Genomic DNA, 12,640 nt, shown 5'->3' with positions numbered 1-12,640 from the left:
TGGGAAGAGAATATTGCCTTACAAGACACCACTCGAACTCTATGAATAGGGAACAGACACAATGGGAGAGCCACTCACACACAGAATATCACTCCTGGCTGCGGCGGGCGGTGGGGGGGGAGGTAACTTCTCTGCTTTCTAGCTTTCCTCTTGACCCAAATACCCCCCAAATCCCAATCCTGATGCCTACGCCAATAACACACAATTACAGTTCTAGGCTCTCTCTTGCCTCCGTTTTTCCTCCCTAGTCCTTCATCATTCTTGACGTGGAAAAAATACAAACTTATGCAGGGAATCAACAGGAGTAAAGCCAAAGCTTCCCCAGGAAACAGTGTTGGCTATGGGAGCAGAAATTCCCACACCCCTAAGAGCTCCGTAACAGCTGCTGCTTCCACTGGCATCTAGCAATAAAGATTTTCAAACAGAGTCAAAGGTCAGGGCCAGAATTACCATCCTACCACGAATCACTATTTACTCTATCCAGCTTTCATGTTCCCATTCTTGGGCTCACACCACCAGAGCGAGCTGGTAAGAACTAGATGTGTGCTGGATTGACAAATGTTTATGGAGAATCGACCCTATGACAGGAGCCACAGCAGAGCTGGCCAAGGAAACAGAAAGATGGCAAAGACTCTCAAGGCGTTCAGTCTAATGGAGAATACTTACAAGTAAACAGGCGTTGCATTATAGAAAAGCAGGTGCTACGTGGACGTATGTAAGTGGCCAGGAGAGGGACTCCCGATCCACGTTGGAGCATCAGAGAAGGTCTTTTAGAGGCAGTGACCTTTGTCTGGACACCTAAAGAATGAGTAGGAGGCAGGTATACGGCAGGTGAGGCCAAAGGAGCTTTGCAGACTTCCAGGTAGAGGCTAAGAGGGTAGAAGGTTCGGCGGCCTCTGGCAACCGAAAGGAGGCACATACGGCTGTAATTCGGAAGTGTGAAGAGAGAAGCTGCTACAGAGGAAGCCGGAGCCAAAGAGACCCTGAGTGGCTTGATAGCTTGAAAAGTCTCACAACTTTGTGCAAAAAGAGCAAACACCCCTTTCCTCATGAGATGTACAAACTGGCCAGAATGACAATGTGACAGATGTGCCTTCATAGTCACTAAATACTGATTTCACAATGCATGTTACTGAGAATGCCGGGGGGGGGGGTTGGGGGTGGGGGGAGACAAAAGTCCTAAGGAGTTATCTTGTAACTCATTCACAGATGCCTGCTTGAAGCTACGGGCCCCATGACTATTCCGTCTGCCTTCCCCTTGGCACTCGTTATTTCTATCATTTTCCTACAAATGACAGAAAAGTAGGCACCGCTAGGCTGTAGGGACAGGGATCCACTCTGGAAACAGGATAAGTGCACACGGAGATAACAGGCTGGGGGTAGCAACGAAATTGAACAAAACTAAGCAAAACGTTGGGGGGGGGGACGAAAGTGTAAAAAGCAAATATAGAAAGCTCAAGGGGAGGTAAAAGTATTTTCAGACACACACAGAAAAGAAGTGTCCCCACGTGCTCTGGCCAAACCAAATGCCCCCTTTTACTCAACTGTTGAAAACAAAGAAGAAGAAAAAGCGATGAAAAAGTCACACTTTCATAGCCCTTCTCGGAAGGAACAGTCAGCAGGGACAGGACAGCTCACTGCCCTGAAAGACCTTGAAAGATTTACCCCAGATGACACAGCACACCATAATCAACCTCCAGAGGCTCTCAAAACCACTACAAACTCCGGTCTCTTCTGTCATTTCATCATCCATCGTTTCCTGTCAAGCATTAAAGCCATACCAGAGAAACCTGGAGAAGGATTTGCTCCCCAATCCAAAGTGAGAAAAGCTGTTTTGACAGCCCCCCCTCTTTTTGTTTTTCCATTTGCCCAAGGCCTTTCCACAATTCTTTCCTCCCGCTTCCAAATGTCTACAGGTCAAGAACTTGAGCAGTCGGGTCCATAGGGGCCACGGTTGGGAGAGGGCACACCCTCCAAAGTCCCTCCAAGGGAGTCCTGAGTCTCCCGAAGCGGCTCCGATGGGCTCTGATCGCCCCTTCCTTATTTACTGCCATCAGGCACTTGGAGGTGGACGGTCGGTCGGCAGCGGCCGGGCGACCCGGAAAGGCTGAGAATGCCGCCCCCCAGAGCACCGCGCCCGCCCGGCCTCGGGCACACCAGTTAGCCGAGTTTCCGCCCAAGGCCAAGCCCCGGGAGGGGGGGGAGGCCCGGGGAAAGCTTGGGTCCAGACCCCAGAGGACGACGCTCAGCGGGGCCGGGACAAAAGGCGGCGGGGACCCGCGCGGGGGGCATCCCTGGAGGCCGGCCCGCCCCGTTCCCGGGTGCTCGGGCGGCAGCCCTGAGCTGGCCGCCTGGCCGCGGCGTGGCACAGCCCTCGTCCCTGGCCCGAGGCGGACACGGCGTGGAGCGGGCGGCCGGGCACGAGCACGGGGCCCGCGGGGCAGCGGACCCGCCCCGGCCCGGGCGACGACCCCGACCCCTGATCCCCGGCCCGCGCGCTCCCGTCCGGCCCCGCACGGCTCACTCACCTGCCCACGGTCTGCTTGGAGAGCTGCTTCATGTGCTTGAAGGGCAACGGCAGCGGCGGCCCGCGGGGCTCGCGCCTGGCGCGGCTACATCGCTTCCAGCCGAGGTGGCAGCGGCTGCGGCGTCAGCGGCGGAGGCTGCTGCGGCTGCTCCTGTGGCGGCTGCGCCTGCTGCTGCGGCGGTGGCGGCTGCTGCGGCGGCGGCTGCGCCTGCTGCGGCGGCAGCGGCGGCTGCTGCTATGGCGGCTGCTGCCACGGCGGCTGCGCCGGCTGCGGCCGCTACTGCGGCGGCTGAGCGACGGCTGCGGCAGCAGCGGCGACCGCGGCGGCGGTGGCGGCAGCTGCTGCTCCCAGGTCGGAGCCCCGCCCTCGCCGCGTCACTTCCAGTGGCGCCGCCCGCCGGGGGGCGCGTGGGGCCAGGCTGGCAGACGATCGCCAGGCTTGGGCGCGGCGCGCGGCCTGGCCCCCGCCGCCCGAGCCCCCTCCGCCCACCCCCCCCAACCCAGGCCGCTCCCTGGAGCGCGCGGAGCCCCGCGTCCCGGCCCCGGCTAGGCCGGGCACCGGTGGGAGGGGGCGGCGGTTCGTGATCTCGCGGTTCCTGAGTTTTAGCTCCGCGCTGGGCTCTGTGCTGACGGCTCGGAGTCTGGAGCCTGCTTCGGATTCTGTGTCCCCCTCTCTCTCCGCCCCACCCCTACCTGTGCTCTCTCTCTCACTTTCAAAAATGAACAAACGTAAAAAAAAAATTAGGGGCGCCTGGGTGGCTCCGTCGGTTGAGCGTCCAACTTGGGCTCAGGTCATGATCTGGCAGTTTGTGAGTTTGAGCCCCGCGTCCGGCTCCGCGCAGACAGCTGGAAGCCTGGAGCCAGCTTCAGTCCCGTGTCTCCCTCTCTCTCTCCGCCCCTTCCCCGCCCATGTGCTGTCTCTGTCTCTCAAAAATGAATACACGTTAAAAGAAAATTGTTTTTAAGTTAAAAACACAGTGGCCCATCCCCCAGCCAAAATCCCAAAGGGAACCAGGTCCTGCCAGGGAACTTGCCTGCTCCTCGCAATCACCCAACGCTGTGCTTCTGCGGAGCCACCCCTCCGGCAGCAGCGGGTCTGACTCCCTCCCGCTGCCACAGGGCCCCTCCTGAAGTGGATCACCTAAGGAGAAGCGAGCTAAGCCTGCCCCTCCTGCCCCCGTGCACCTTGCCCACCCACCCCAGCTCATAGGCCAGATCCCCAGCACCACAAGCCTGGCAGTGTGCAAGTAGCCCAGATTGGCCACGCCACCCCACAGTGAATCCCGCCCCTAGGAGAGGGGAAGAGAAGGCACACACCAGTCCGACTGCAGCCCCAGCGGTGGGCTGGGGGCAGACATCGGGTCTGACTGCGGCTCCACCCACCAACTCCAGTTATACACCACAGCACAGGGGAAGTGCCCTGCAGGTCCGCACCACTCCAGGGACTATCCAAAATGACCCAACAGAAGAATTCCCCTTAGAAGAATCTCCAGGAAATAATAACAGCTAATGAACTCATCAAAAGGATTTAAGTAATATAACAGAAAGGGAATTTAGAATAATAGTCATAAAATTAATCGCTGGGCTTGAAAACAGTATAGAGGACAGCAGAGAATCTCTTACTACAGAGATCAAGGGACTAAGGAACAGTCAGGAGGAGCTGAGAAACGCTTTAAACGAAATGCAAAACGAAATGGAAACGACGACGGCTCGGATTGAAGAGGCAGAGGAGAGAATAGGTGAACTAGAATAGAAGATAACGTTATGGAAAAAGAGGAAGCTGAGAAAAAGAGAGACAAAAAAATCCAGGAGTAGGAGGGGAAAATTAGAGAACTAAGTGATACACTAAAAAGAAATAATACACGCATAATTGGTATCCCAGAGGAGGAAGAGAGAGGGAAAGGTGCCGAAGGGATACTTGAAGAAATAATAGCTGAGAACTTCCCTGAACTGGGGAAGGAAAAAGGCACTGAAATCCAAGAGGCGCAGAGAACTCCCTTCAGACGTAACTTGAATCGATCTTCTGCACGACGTATCATAGTGAAACTGGCAAAATACAAGGATAAGGAGAAAAGTCTGAAAGCAGCAAGGGGTAAACGTGCCCTCACATAGAAAGGGAGAACTAGAAGACTCGTGACTGATCTCTCTTTTGAAACTTGGCAGGCCAGAAAGGATTGGCACGAGATCTTTAATGTGCTGAACAGAAAAAAATACGCAGCCGAGAATCCTTTATCCAGCAAGTCTGTCATTTAGAATAGAAGGAGAGATAAAGGTCTTCCCAAACAAACAAAAACTGAAGGAATTTGTCACCACTAAACCAGCCCTACAAGAGATCCTAAGGGGGATCCTGTGAGACAAAGTAGCAGAGACAGCACTACAAGCATAAAACATACAGACATCCCAATGACTCTAAACCCGTATCTTTCTATAATCACACTGACTGTAAATGGATTAAATTCGCCAACCAAAAGACACAGGGTATCCGAATGGATAAAAAAACAAGACCCATCTATTTGCTGTCTACAAGAGACTCATTTTAGATCTGAGGACACCTTTAGATTGAGAGTGAGGGGATGGAGAACGATTTATCATGCTACTGGAAGCCAAAAGAAAGCTGGAGTAGCCATACTTATAGCAGACAAACTCGACTTTAAATTAAAGGCTGTAACAAGAGATGAAGAAGGGCATTACATAATGATTACAGGGTCTATCCACCAGGAAGAGCTAACAATTATAAACGTCTACGCGCCGAATACCGGAGCCCCCAGACATATAAAGCAATTACTCATAAACATAAGCAACCTTATCGATAAGAATGTGGTAACTGCAGGGGACTTTAACACTCCACTTACAGAAATGGATAGATCATCGGGACACGTGGTCAATAAAGAAACAAGGGCCCTGAATGACACATTGGATCAGATGGACTGGACAGATATATTTAGAACTCTGCATCCCAAAGCAACAGAATATACTTTCTTCTCGAGTGCACATGGAACATTCTCCACGATAGATCATATACTGGGTCACAAAACAGCCCTTCATAAGTATACAAGAATTGAAATTATACCATGCATACTTTCAGACCACAATGCGATGAAGCTTGAAATCAACCACAGGAAAAAGTCTGGAAAACCTCCAAAAGCATGGAGGTTAAACAACACCCTACTAAAGAATGAGTGGGTCAACCAGGCAATTAGAAAAGAAATTAAAAAGTATATGTAAACAAACGAAAATGAAAATACAACAATCCAAACGCTTTGGGATGCAGCGAAGGCAGCCCTGAGAGGAAAACACATTGCAATCCAGGCCTATCTCAAGAAACAAGAAAAATCCCAAATACAAAATCCAACAGCACACCTAAAGGAAATAGAAGCAGAACACCAAAGGCGGCCTCAACCCAGCAGAAGAAGAGAAATAATAAAGAGCAGAGCAGAAATAAACAATATAGAATCTAAAAAAACAGTAGAGCAGATCAACGAAACCAAGAGTTGGTTTTTTGAAAAACATTAACAAAGTTGACAAACCTCTAGCCAGGCTTCTCAAAAAGAAAAGGGAGATGACCCAAATAGATAAAATCATGAATGAAAATGGAATTATTACAACCAATCCCTCAGAGATACAAACAATTATCAGGGAATACTAGGCAAAATTATATGCCAACAAACTGGACCACCTGCAAGAAATGGACAAATTCCTAAGCACCCACACTCTTCCAAAACTCAATCAGGAGGAAATAGAAAGCTTGAACAGACCCCATAACCAGTGAAGAAACTGAATCGGTTATCAAAAATCTCCCAACAAATAAGAGTCCAGGACCAGATGGCTTCCCAGGGGAGTTCTACCAGACGTTGAAAGCAGAGATAATACCTATCCTTCTCAAGCTATTCCAAGAAGTAGAAAGGGAAGGAAAACTTCCAGACTCATTCTATGAAGCCAGTATTCCTTTGATTCCTAAACCAGACAGAGACCCGGTAAGAAAAGAGAACTACAGGCCAATATCCCTGATGAATATGGATGCAAAAATTCTCAATAAGATACTAGCAAATCGAATTCAACGGCATAGAAAAAGAACGATTCACCAAGATCAAGTGGGATTCCTTCCTGGGATGCAGGGCTGGTTCAACATTCGCAAATCAATCAACGTGATACATCACATTAATAAAAGAAAAGATAAGAACCATATGATCCTGTCAATCGATGCAGAAAAGGCCTTTGACCAAATCCAGCACCCTTTCTTAATAAAAACCCTTAAGAAAGTCGGGATAGAAGGAACATACTTAAACATCATAAAAGCCATTTATGAACAGCCCACAGCTAACATCATCCTCAATGGGGAAAAACTGAGAGCTTTTTCCCTGAGATCAGGAACACGACAGGGATGCCCACTCTCACCGCTGTTGTTTAACACAGTGTTGGAAGTGCTAGCATCAGCAATCAGACAACAAAAGGAAATCAAAGGCATCAAAACTGGCAAAGATGAAGTCAAGCTTTCGCTTTTTGCAGATGACATGATATTATACGCGGAAAATCCGATAGGCTCCACCAAAAGTCTGCTACAACTGATACATGAATTCAGCAGAGTTGCGGGATACAAAATCAATGTACAGAAATCAGTTGCATTCTTATACACTAACAATGAAGCAACAGAAAGACAAATAAAGAAACTGATCCCATTCACAATTGCACCAAGAAGCATAAAATACCTAGGGATAAAGCTAACCAAAGATGTAAAAGATCTGTATGCTGAAAACTATAGAAAGCTTATGAAGGTAATTGAAGAAGATATAAAGAAATGGAAAGACATTCCCTGCTCATGGATTGGAAGAATAAATATTGTCAAAATGTCAATACTAGCCAAAGCTATCTACACATTCAATGCAATCCCAATCAAAATCGCACCAGCATTCTTCTCGAAACTAGAACAAGCAATTCTAAACTTCATATGGAACCACAAAAGGCCCCGAATAGCCAAAGTCATTTTGAAGAAGGCCAAAGCAGGAGGCATCACAATCCCAGACTTTAGCCTCTACTACAGAGCTGCCATCATTAAGACAGCATGGTATTGGCACAAAAACAGACACATAGACCAATGGAATAGAATAGAAACCCCAGAACTAGACCCACAAACGTATGGCCAACTAATCTTTGACAAAGCAGAAAGAACATCCAATGGAAAAAAGACAGTCTCGTTAACAAACGGTGCTGGGAGAACTGGACAGCAACATGCAGAAGGCTGAAACTAGACCCCTTTCTCACACCATTCCCAAAAATAAACTCAAAATGCATAAAGGACCTGAATGTGAGACAGGAAACCATCAAAACCCTAGAGGAGGAAGCAGGAAAAGATCTCTCTGACCTCAGCCGTAGCAATCTCTTACTCGACACATCCCCAAAGGCAAGGGAATTAAAAGCAAAAATGAATTACTGGGACCTTATGAAGATAAAAAGCTTCTGCACAGCAAAGGAAACAACCAACAAAACTAAAAGGCAACCAACGGAATGGGAGAAGATATTTGCAAATGACACATCGGACAAAGGGCTAGCTAGCATCCAAAATCTATGAAGAGCTCATCGAACTCCACACCCGAAAAACAAATAACCCAGTGAAGAAATGAGCAGAAAACATGGATAGACACTTCTCTAAAGAAGATATGCGGACGGCCAACAGGCACATGAAAAGATGCTCAACGTCGCTCCTCATCAGGGAAATACAAATCAGAACCACACTCAGATATCACCTCACGCCAGTCAGAGTGGCCAAAACGAACAAATCAGGAGACTATAGATGCTGGAGAGGACGTGGAGAAACGGGAACCCTCTTGCACTGTCGGTGGGAATGCAAATCGGTGCAGCCACTCTGGAAAGCGGTGTGGAGGTTCCTCAGAAAATGAAAAATAGACCTACCGTATGACCCAGCAATAGCACTGCTAGGAATTGACCCAAGGGAAACAGGAGTACTGATGCATAGGGGCACTTGTACCCCAATGTTTATAGCAGCACTCTCAACAATAGCCAAATGATGGAAAGAGCCTAAATGTCCATCAACTGATGAATGGATAAAGAAATTGTGGTTTATGTACACAATGGAGTACTACGTGGCAATGAGAAAGAACGAACTATGGCCCTTTGTAGCAACGTGGATGGAACTGGAGAGTGTGATGCTAAGTGAAATAAGCCATACAGAGAAAGACAGATACCATATGGTTTCACTCTTATGTGGATCCTGAGAAACTTAACAGATACCCATGGGGGAGGGGAAGGAAAAAAAAAAGAGGTTAGAGTGGGAGAGAGCCAAAGCATAAAAGACTCTTAAAAACTGAGAACAAACTGAGGGTTGATGGGGGATGGGAGGGAGGGGAGGGTGGGTGATGGGTATTGAGGAGGGCACCTTTTGGGATGAGCACTGGGTGTTGTCGGGAAACCAATTTGAAAATAAATTTCATATATTGAAAAAAAACTTTAACATCAGTGTTATCTAAGTGTTTTCAAAATTAAACACCATGCCACATTCTATGTGAAGTACTTACCAATTATTCTCTCTAGTGGCGGACCAACAATGGAGCAGTGAGAGTGGTTTGTCCAGGGGTACAAAAGAACGCTACATTGTCTATAGAAAGTTTATAAGCAAGAATACAATCAATTCAACACTGAAAAAAAAAAAAACAGTGGCTACTTCTTTTGTCTGCAATAATTTTTTTATGTTTATTTTTCTTGTTTGAGAGTGAAAATGGGGGAGGGGCAGAGAGAGAGAGAGAGACAGAGAGGGAGAAAGAGGACCTGAAGCAGGTTCTGCGCTGACAGAGGCGGGGCTTGGACTCAAGAGCTGAGAGGTCACGAGCCACAAGATCACAAGGCACGAGACCACAACCTGAGCCAAAGTCAGATGCTTACACTGACCGAGCCACCAAGGCACCCCAAAACAGTGGTTACTTCTGACCAGGGTGGACATTGGTGGGCTTGGAGGCTGTGGCCAAAGGAAGACATACACGTACATTTGTCTCTATGGGAGGAGAGTATTCTCCAACCGCTTTGTTTGGGTGGAGGCCCGCTCAGTGTGGTCTGGTTTACAAGTAACAGCATAAATGGGCTGAAGTAAAATTTATCAACAAGGAATATGTTGCCTCCAGAACCCCCAAAATACGGAAAGATTTGAGACTTGTACGTCCTCAACAAACGTGTCCAACAAATGTCCTCACGGTAGGATGTCAGACATGCGAGGTCATACCTGTGCTCCCGGTAAGTTAAGGTCCCGCCTGCAAAGATGACATGTGATAGCAGAAGGGTTTGGGTGCCCTGTGCATAACAAGGTAAAACATGTCCCCTTCAAGGTCAAGGGAAAGCTGGCCGAGAGGACATTGAAATCGGCGCTGAACAGAACCTATTAGCCAAATCTAGAAGAAACAGCAAACGATTTACCGTCTTTAAATCTGTTGGGATCCCAGGTGTTTTAAGGGTAGCAGGGTTTATACGGATAGAACTATAACGGAAAACAGTGGCTACTTATGGGGCACCTGGCTGGCTCAGTCGGTTGGGCGTCCCACTTCGGCTCGGGTCACGATCTCGCGGTCCCGCGAGTTCGAGCCCGGCGACGGGCCCTGTGCTGACGGCTCAGAGCCTGGAGCCCGTTTCGGGTTCTGTGTCTCCCTCTCTCTGACCCTCCCCGTCCATGCTCAGTCTCTCTCTGTCTCAAAAATCAATAAACGTAAAAAAAAAAAAGAAATTAATAAAAAAGAAATAAAACCTGGAAACGTCTGAATTCCAAAACTCATCTGGCCCCTAGGGTTTTGGAAAAAGGACCGGGGGCCTGCTTTACTTTTGACATCCACATTTAAGACAATAGACACACACGGCAGGTAGGAGTGTAATAATATTTGTACGTGGATCTATACTTGGATTGATTACGATGGCATCTGCCTACATTTGAGGAACAGAAACAGAATCATAAAGGCCAAACATCTCCAGTCCGACAAGACTGCCTGGTGTGCATACTGACTCTGGGACCCTACACCATATACCCATGTCCAATCTCAGGGGCAGGGGGCTGCCGCCGACACACTGGGAACCACGACCACAGACATTGTTTCCTCTTGGAATAACATGCTGCCTTCACGTGTAAAACCAACGCCATAAGGCCACACGTGAGCACATCTGTTTAGGGTTCATCTTGGTTCAGTGAACCGTGGGCTTTCTTCACTCACCTATAAACAACCCTGTTTGATTTCACAGTAGGTAATACAGTGGATGACCACGCCACGGATGCTCGGATTCAGAGGTCGTGGGGAGAACACATTCCTCTCCTCCTCTGCTCTATGCAGAGGCTGGACGGGATCCACTCAGACTGAAGCGAACCAAGCACAGCCACCTCCTCTGGAAAAGGCAGAGGAAGTCAGGGCGTGGAATAGGTGGGGGGGGGGGGAGAATGTTACCGCTGATAGAGCGAGGACACGGTTTGCAACGCCGAACACAGAAAGGGCCGTCTCGCGGAAGGGAGACAGATGCGTCTTGGCACCAGAGGACTCCCCTGGGACTCACGGGCAGAGATGCCTTGGATTCACGTTGCCCCTAACTGAACGGGCTACCTCGCAAGGTAGAGACTCTGCTGCTCCTGGAGAAGGTCGTTAGAGACCCGTGAGCAGGGAGGGGTCCGCAAGGAACGAACCACAGCAGGAAAAGCCAGGTAGGGACCCAGGCACACTGGACGGTCGATGCCCCACCCAGACGGGACAGCACCTACGCAGCTGCAGCTACGACGACGTGTACTCGCACAAGGGCGCGATGCCGCGATGCCAGGCTTTGCGAGGTCTTGCAAGATTTGAGAAGAACCTGGAAGTCCAGGTTTCCATGTGAGAACTCCCAAGTGTTCAGTATGGCCCAATGATTGTCATCAAGACTTCCACACGTAAGAAACAGACCAAACAGAACACATCTTCACCCTGCAGGCAAACATCACCCATCTTGAGTTTTCACGATTCACATACCCAGAATCTCAAAGGAGTCGACCAGGCTTTCCCAACCTCACCACTCTTGACATTTGGGACCAGATAATTCTGTGCGGCGAGGCTGTCCTGGGCGGTGTAGGCTGGTCAGCAGCAGCCCCGGCCTGTGTCGCCAGATGCCAGGAGCACCCCACGCCTGAGCCAAGTCAGGACAAAAACAAAAACGTCTCCGGCCATTGCCAAATGTCCCCCAGGGGGCCATCCCTGGCGGGAGCCCCTGGACTAGAGCAACATCCAACTCTCAGCTTCCAGGATTCTGTGGAAGCGTCGTCACACAGAATTCTAACACGGGGTTTCTTAAAGAAAGAGTTGCCTGGGTGAAGTAAGGACTTCTCCCTGCTTTGCAGGCAGAACCCTGGTTTCTGATGAACGGCAGCGCTCTTATTAACTAGCCCGATGACCTCTTTGGGTCCTCACTTCCTCATCATTAAACCAGGAATAAATAACATCACCTCTGGGACTTGCCGTGGAGAAGGCAGCGAGAGACTTGACTCAAAAGCATCTAGCCCAGCAAGTCAGCAAGCACCAAAGACATTTCATCCAAAGGAACCCTTCCCTGGCGGGCAGCCGGCCCAGTGTCTACAGTCGGAAACACACGGGGTCCAGCGTCACACCCCGGGCCCCAAGTCCTGCCTCGGCCACTCGCTGGCTGGGCAGACAACGGCAGGTCATTTTTCCTCTCTCTAAGCCAGAAATGATAACAAGCACCAGTAGGTGAGACCAGGCCAGGTGGTTCGGTACAGCGCTTGGTAAATCAAACCAGGAGAGAAGTAGTGATGATGGCTACTCTCGGATCTCTGAAACGTTTCTGTAAAGGAAAGGACGAGCTCGTCGACACATCCGAGAACTGAGAAGGTAGTAATGGGAGGGTGGGGCGCAGGAGGAAAAAGAGAAAAATCATCACAGGAATCTTCACCTCCCCAACCTTTTACACAAGCAACTGCCCACTGGTGACCCACAGACCGAATCTGGCCACAGATGTGTTTTGTTTAGTCCCACTCAGGGCCCTGGTGGTCGTTTTCAATTGGCATTAAATGCCACCTCATCTTCATGAAAATCCAGAAGGATTTAGGCCTTTCTCAACAACTCCAAAGGTCGGGCCCGACAGCGGGCC

The sequence above is a fragment of the Puma concolor genome, unplaced genomic scaffold (assembly GCF_028749965.1).
Source record: "Puma concolor isolate L17-30 unplaced genomic scaffold, mPumCon1.1.hap2 unalloc_scaffold_36, whole genome shotgun sequence".
NCBI classification, from domain to species: Eukaryota; Metazoa; Chordata; class Mammalia; order Carnivora; family Felidae; genus Puma; species Puma concolor.
Note: the sequence above shows the minus strand (reverse complement) of the source record.